This window comes from Nomascus leucogenys, unplaced genomic scaffold, assembly GCF_006542625.1.
Source record: "Nomascus leucogenys isolate Asia unplaced genomic scaffold, Asia_NLE_v1 001762F_25210_qpd_obj, whole genome shotgun sequence".
Lineage (NCBI taxonomy): Eukaryota > Metazoa > Chordata > Mammalia > Primates > Hylobatidae > Nomascus > Nomascus leucogenys.
In genome coordinates, this window is record NW_022096979.1 from 11,789 (window position 1) to 18,403 (window position 6,615).

Sequence of the window (6,615 nt, forward strand, 5' to 3'; positions counted from 1 at the left end):
GTCCTGAACGGAATTAACAATATTGTCTACCTCAGACAGTCGTTGCAAGCATTAAATAAACTGATCTGCTTAGCACATAAGCAGTACCTAATAAATAGGAACAAAGGCCTATTGTCTCTTGCTGTTAGCTCAACCCCAGTGCGACTGTGCGACAAATGAATGAAATGACCGAACTGAGTGACAGCCTGGGAGCGTCTGGAAGCGAAGGTGCCTGGGTGACGGGGGATGGAGGTGAGGGTTGAGAGGAGCTGTAAAGGAAGCGGGGCAGTTTTGCACCCCACGTTGTGCAGCTGCAGTTTCCTAGACAGCCGGTGATCCACGCTGTGGTCGAGACCCGGTCGCCACACCCCGCAAAAAGTCCACTTGGTGAGAGCTGAGAACGAGGGTTCCAGTCTTTATTATGCGGGCGTTCAGTTTCTAGCTCCCGGGCCGTGGTCCGCGTCCAGCTTCCGGAGCCGCCGCGGGATCCCAGCCGCCACTGGCTCAGCGATCCACTAGCACCGGCGCCCCGTCCAGCCCCGGGTCCGGAGGCGGGGCCGAGGGGCGCCCGGCGCAGGCGCAGACGGGGGCCGCGGGGCGCCTCGCGCAGGCGCAGGCCGGCCTGGGACGGGGCGGTGCTCAGAGGAAGGGGTTGGTGCCGGTCTGCGGGGGTGGGGGCCGCCGCCAGGCTGAGCTCGGCGTGGGCAGCAGCGGCTGCGGCAGGCCAGCGGGGGGCGGTGCGAAGGCTCCGGCCTGCGGGAAGACGCTAACCGAGGCGGGGAGGGTCAAGCCGGCTGGCACGCTGCTGAGTGGGAGGGGCAGAGAGGCGCTGTAGGTCATGGAGCCCAGGGGCGCCCCCACAGGCCCGCCTGCCAGGCCCAGCGCCGGCGACCCGGTGCGCATCTGGTTTAGCGTCGGCCTGCCCGGCTCGCCCGCGCCAAACGGGTTGGTGGGGGACGGAGCGCTGAGACCTGCAGAACGAGAGTGGCTTTGAGTGACCCGGGGTTCAGAGCCCTACGCCGGGAGGTCTTGGAAGTTGGGAAGGAGAGTGGGCTCCTCTGGCCGAGGCTAGGCTCTGAAAGCAGGAGCCCCAGGGTTGAGGGACAAGGGGATGTCTTACCTGTCAGGAAGGGGTTCCGGGTTTTTACAGCCTGGGGTGCCTTGACCAACGAGTCAAGGTTGACCAAGGAAGAAGCCGAGGGGCCCAGGAAGGACTCGGGAGTCCGGCAAGCTCGGGCCTCTTTGCTTGGCGGGGTTAGTGCTTCCCCTAGTATACCCAGGTCCAGGGCATCTGGCTCCTTCGTGCCATTTTGCTTGGAACTGGGACTGGGGTCTCCAAACAGGTCTAGCTCTGGAATAGAAATGCTAGAGCTCATTGGTGGGGAAAGGGATTGGCGCCCGACGTGGGAGGAAGAGGACAGAGGCTGCCCGGAGTGGGCCCCTCGTTCCCCAGAGCCTCACCATCCCCTTGCCCTGCTCACCCGCAGGGCTGCTGGGCTTCCCAGAGGGCAGGGCCTGCTCCAGCCCCTCCTTGGTCTCTGTGGATTCTGGAGGTTTGGCAAATGGGTCAAAGGCCGAGGCACCACCTCGGAAGAGAGAGAGGAAGAGGAGATGGGTTGACAAAAAGGGCAGGTGTTGGTCTGACCCCTTTCCAGAGAAGCTGCCTTCCTAACACAGACAGTATCTGCTGCCCCTTGGCCCTGCCTGGAAGTCCCCCAGCCCCTCACTCACACTCTCTGGCCCTCTTCTTACCAGGTGTGTCGGAGGTCTCCAGGGAGGCTCCCCAAGGGTCAGCCCCAGTGCTGGGGAGTTTGTGGTGGGGGGAGTTCGGTGCCCCGGGGGTCTGTGGTGGGGGGCCCAGCAGGCAGCACTGGGGTCCTGCCCCAGGGCTCAGAGGAGGAGAGCATGGGAGTCAGATCCCAGGGCTGGCTCCGGGACAGGACGGTTCCTGAGGGGATCAGAGACCAGGGGTCTGCAGAAGGCCCCCAGGAGGAGCCGCTGGCCTCTGTGTTCGGCCTAAAACCTGAAATGGGAACAGCATAGACGTGATCCCAGGCCCACCCTTATCCCTCGCCCAGGGCCCTTCCCAGTTACCCAGCCCAAGTTGGGAGGCAGAAGATCCATGTCACAGATGGGCTGCGGCCTCAGGACCACCCAGCAGGCTGGAGCCCCTATTTGGCAAGTGACCCCAGGAGCTGGGACCTGCAGGTGTGGGCAACTCAGGCCACCTTCCCATGCGTGCTGAGCAAGTGAGTGCAGCGAGAGAACATTTGCTGCGTTTCCTAGGAGCTGGGCCCTTCAGACATTCTCCGTAGCCCTCACTACGAAAGCCTGTCCCACAGGCGGTGGAGGCTCAAGGTGGTGAGTGACTTGCCCGGTGACACTCAGATGTTGGGGGGAGGTGCTTGGCCCAGCAAGTGGCTGGGAAGGAGGGGGCTCTCGGGCCAGCCTGGAAGTCTCTTGCAGCCCTGCATGCCCACCTGGGATGTCCCATGGGTCAGCAGAGCAGTGTGTGGAGGGCGGGGCCAGGGCAGGTACGAAGATGTCAGCCAAGTCCAGGATGGAGGACTGTGGAGGGGAGAGGCAGCCGGGGCTCAGAAGTGGGTGGGGCCTGGAGGGAGGGCAGGCCCTGACCTGTCAGGCTAATGCCGGCTCATTCTCTTTATTCACTCCACAGATACCTATTCATGATTCCTCACCTCTGCACAGTGCTTTACAGTTTATAATGTTTCTTCATCCACAGAGTACCTGATTTTCATAACAACCCTGTGAGGTAGGTAGGGCAGGTGATGTACCCATTTTATGGATGAGCCAGCCAGCGCACAGAGGGTGGAATGGGTTTGCCTGAAGTCATACAGCCAGGGAGAGGCAGAGCTGGGATAGAATCCAGGCCAGCAGAAAGGGGCAGGAAGGCCAAAGGCAGATGTTTTTCAACCAGCCTACCTCCCTAGGTCAGTGTCCAAGAGAAACTGGCCACAGTGAACATGGACGGAAAGGAGACCACAGCACCCGGGCGTGGCATGGACAGCTTTGGAGGGCAGCCTTGCACTCAGCAGCTGCCCACTCCTCATGTGGAGAAAATATGTCCATGAGCCCGAGGTGTTTTCAGCACCATGTGCTTGGGCCCACCCTAGTCTTGATCGACAGTATCATATAATCCTAGCATGTCAGAGCTGGAACTATCCAATAAGCGCACCTGTGCAGAAGGGGAAACTGAGGCCATGACAGTGACATGCCCCAAGTCATAGAGTGAGTAAGTGGCAGCAAACCCAGAACCCAAACCCGGGGGTCTCTGATCAGGAGCCTTTTGCATCCCACTTTGCTTTTAACTCAGTCACCAGCCCATGCAATGTGGGACTAGGGCTGCTACACCCCACCCGTATTTCATTTAATAAACACGCCAGTGCTTACTATATGCCAAGCACTGCTCTGCTCTCTCTTTACAAATACTCAGTCCATCTCTTAGGCCCTGTCCCTCCCACGCACCCCAGCCCACTCCCTACCTGGCTGGTTTTTAGCTTCTCCTCCTCCTTTCTCTCTTCTCTCTCAGGCTCCCTGTCCCGCCGATGGTGGACCACAGCCCCTGCACCATTGGCCATGGGGGAGCCATCACCCCGCCAGGACCTCACCTCCTGCAGAAGGCACAGAAAGAGTTAGGAACATGAGCAGCCCAGGCTGGAATCTGGGGACCTGTGCACCCGAGGCTGGAGTCGAGAGAGTGCAGGGTGGGAGGCAGCTGAGAGGTTAGGAGCAGCAGGGCCACCGGGTACAGCGGGACGAGCCTGTTAGTGTCCTGAAGCACCTCCACCAGCAGCAGCAGCAGCAGCACCGGCAGCCCGGCGGGCTCGGCCCGCTACCTTCTCGTGCTCCTGCCGGCTCAGGCGCAGAGCCAGCTGCAGCTGCAGGTCCTCGTCCCTGTGGGAGGCTGGGGGGACAGGCTGAGGAGGAAGAGGGGTAAACTTGGCCCTGTACTCCCACCTTGGGACCGGAAGGGCAGTATAGGCCTGCCTGGGTCATGGGGATGGAGAGACAAATGCCCACCCTCAGTGTGCATGGGCCGTTTGCCCCTCAGTCAGCAGGGTGGGCATGGCCTTCTCCCTGCCTGCATCTGAAATGCACTTTGAAGATCAGGAAGACTGATCTTTCACTTCTGAATCCTCTGAGAGTTCCTCAGGTCCTCCAGTGTTTGGCCCAGCTGCTTCCTGCCTGGTCTTCCTGGATCCACAGAGGTAACGGCAAAGATGACGATATCGGGGGCCTGTCCTTGTCTCCCCAAAAGGATAGCTGGTGGGCGGGGGCGGGCAGCATATCCCAGTGTCTCCTAGGAGTATGTCTGAGTACACTCACCCACTCCACCATGAGGTGGTAGCAGGCGCCCCAAGACACAGCATGTGCCCCTAATTGTACACTCGCCACCCTTACCGGGCCCAGTGGAGAGGACTGGAGGCAGGGAGGCAGTCCCTGCCTGCGACAGACCGACAGAGATAGTGGGTCTTGTGCTGTCCTTGGGCACAGGACTGGGGCTTTGGGTGACAGAGCCTGAGTCACGGCCAAGGGGCTCCCAGGCACTCTCTAGCCCATCCCCTCCCCACCACAGCGGGGCTGTGTGGCCTCACCTTCTCTGCCTCCTCACGGCTCATGGCTAGGGCCAGCTGTAGCTGCAATTCCTCTTCCCCTGACGTCTGAGGCCGGGCCTGCTCCAGGTCGGAGGTATAGCGGGGTGACGAAGAGGAGGCTGCAATGACCATCATGTCTCTGTGACCACACGATTACCCATCGGCTCCCACACCCCTCTGCCTGCCAGGAAGCTGAGGCTCAAAGAAGAGAACTGAGAGGAGGGGAACAACGGCCGTGGAGGCCCCCATGGGCCAAGCAGTGTGCCAGGCACTCTGTAAGTTCCCCGTCCCAGCCCATCCCAGTGGGACGGCTCCAGTTCCTCCTTAGCAGATGCACAGGCAGCACTTAGGGCCCCTGACCAGGGTCCTGAAGCAGGACTTGAACCCAGGTGCCCTGACTCCAGCTCTTAGACTTCCAGATGGACCCCGTCCTGCTTGGGGGCAAGGGAAGTGCAAGGATAGGAGATTCTAGTCCAACGAGGTCACAGCCTCAAAGCCCTCAGCAAACTGTCAAGGGCTTTATGGAAGGCAGGCCATTCTGGGTATTCCTCAGATCCGAGAAGCCCCCACGACTGGGGGCAGGAGAGTCAGGGACTGTCTAGCAGCTGCCCTCAGGTAGAGGGATGAAGGGGAATGCCATGTGTCTGGGTGCGGGGTAGAGGACATTCCTGAACCTGGTCTCATTTCATTCTCAGATCAAACAATGAAGGTAGGTGAGCTTATCCCCATTGTACAGATGAGGAAACTGAGGTTCAGAGAACTGGTTGCTTAGGTCACACAGCTTGGAGGAAGCAGAATATAGAATGCTATCTGACTCCAAACCCATGCTTCCACCATCACGCCATCGTATCAGGCAGCTAACAAATGATAATGAATCTATAACAACATTATTATCTGAGCTAACGTGTTGAGCACCTGCTATGTGCCGGGTGTTTTGCCTTGCATGTTACATTCCTTATGTCTGAATCCTCATAACACCCCTCGGAGGTAGGTATTATGAACCATGGCTTGGATTGCAGAGCCAGGAATGGAAGTCAGGCCACCTCCCCATCCCAGCCACACGCCGGGGCTCACTCACAGTTGTAGGAGGACGAGAAGCCCCGGGAGCGGCTGTAGTCCTCGCCGTAGCGGTGGCTGAAGCCCAGCTGCCCACTGCCAATGCCGATGCCCTCCAGCACCATGGGCTCCTTGGTCTTGAGGGCGTGGGTTCGCTCTTGCCGCAGCCGCTCCTCGTCCTTGAGCAGGGCCATCACCTGCTTGACCTTCTCGCGCATGTTGACGCCCTGGTCCTTGCTGTCGCGGTCGATGTACTGGAAGTCTTTGAGTGTCTGGATGGTTTAGAGGTTCTCGCCGCACTGGTGGGCCACCCGCTCGGAGCCCGTCTTGAGCAGGTAGTCCAGCAATGTCAGAGCCTTGTACACATGCCGCCAGTTCTTGCCGCTGTCATTGATCCGCCACCACAGCATGCCCATGACCTCAGTGAAGGCCACCGTGTTGAAGGTCAGGTCAGCGATCTCGGACATGAGTGAACTAGGGGGGCCCCAGGGGTCATTGCTGGTGGCCTTGCGCACCTTGATTTCCGCCTCGGAGTAGTTGTGCTAGATGTTCTTCACCTGGCGCCGGAGTGCGGAGGTCGTCATGGCTGGAGACTTGGAGGTGGGTGGCCCTCGCCCCCGCCGGAAGTGGAGGGCTGAAGGCCACTGCGGCGAGGTCACGGTCTCGAAGGATCGGCTGCCGTGTTCTCAGCAGAGCAGCTGCGTCCTTGGGTTCCACATGGGGCTGAGGAAGAGAGGGCCAGGAACTCAGGGGCAGAGGCCTACCTCACGGGTCACTCAGCCACTGACCAACTAAATGAGGCCTGGCCAGAGCGTCCCTGCCTCCAGGGACAGCCTTCAGCGGCACACGTTCTTATTTCACTTATAATTCAGCAGGCACTTGGAGCTTTGCATGCTCATCTATCTATCTTCACAGTCACACCGCAAAGATGCTATTATCTCCATCCACAGATGGGAAAGGTGGG

The 6,615-nt window shown here is 59.8% G+C and overlaps 1 pseudogene; it reads right to left on the reverse strand.

Annotated features, from left to right (window-relative positions):
* Positions 1 to 618: 618 nt before the first annotated feature.
* LOC100581344 lies at positions 619 to 6,235 on the reverse strand (annotated as a pseudogene).
* Between the last annotated feature and the right edge of the window lie 380 nt (positions 6,236 to 6,615).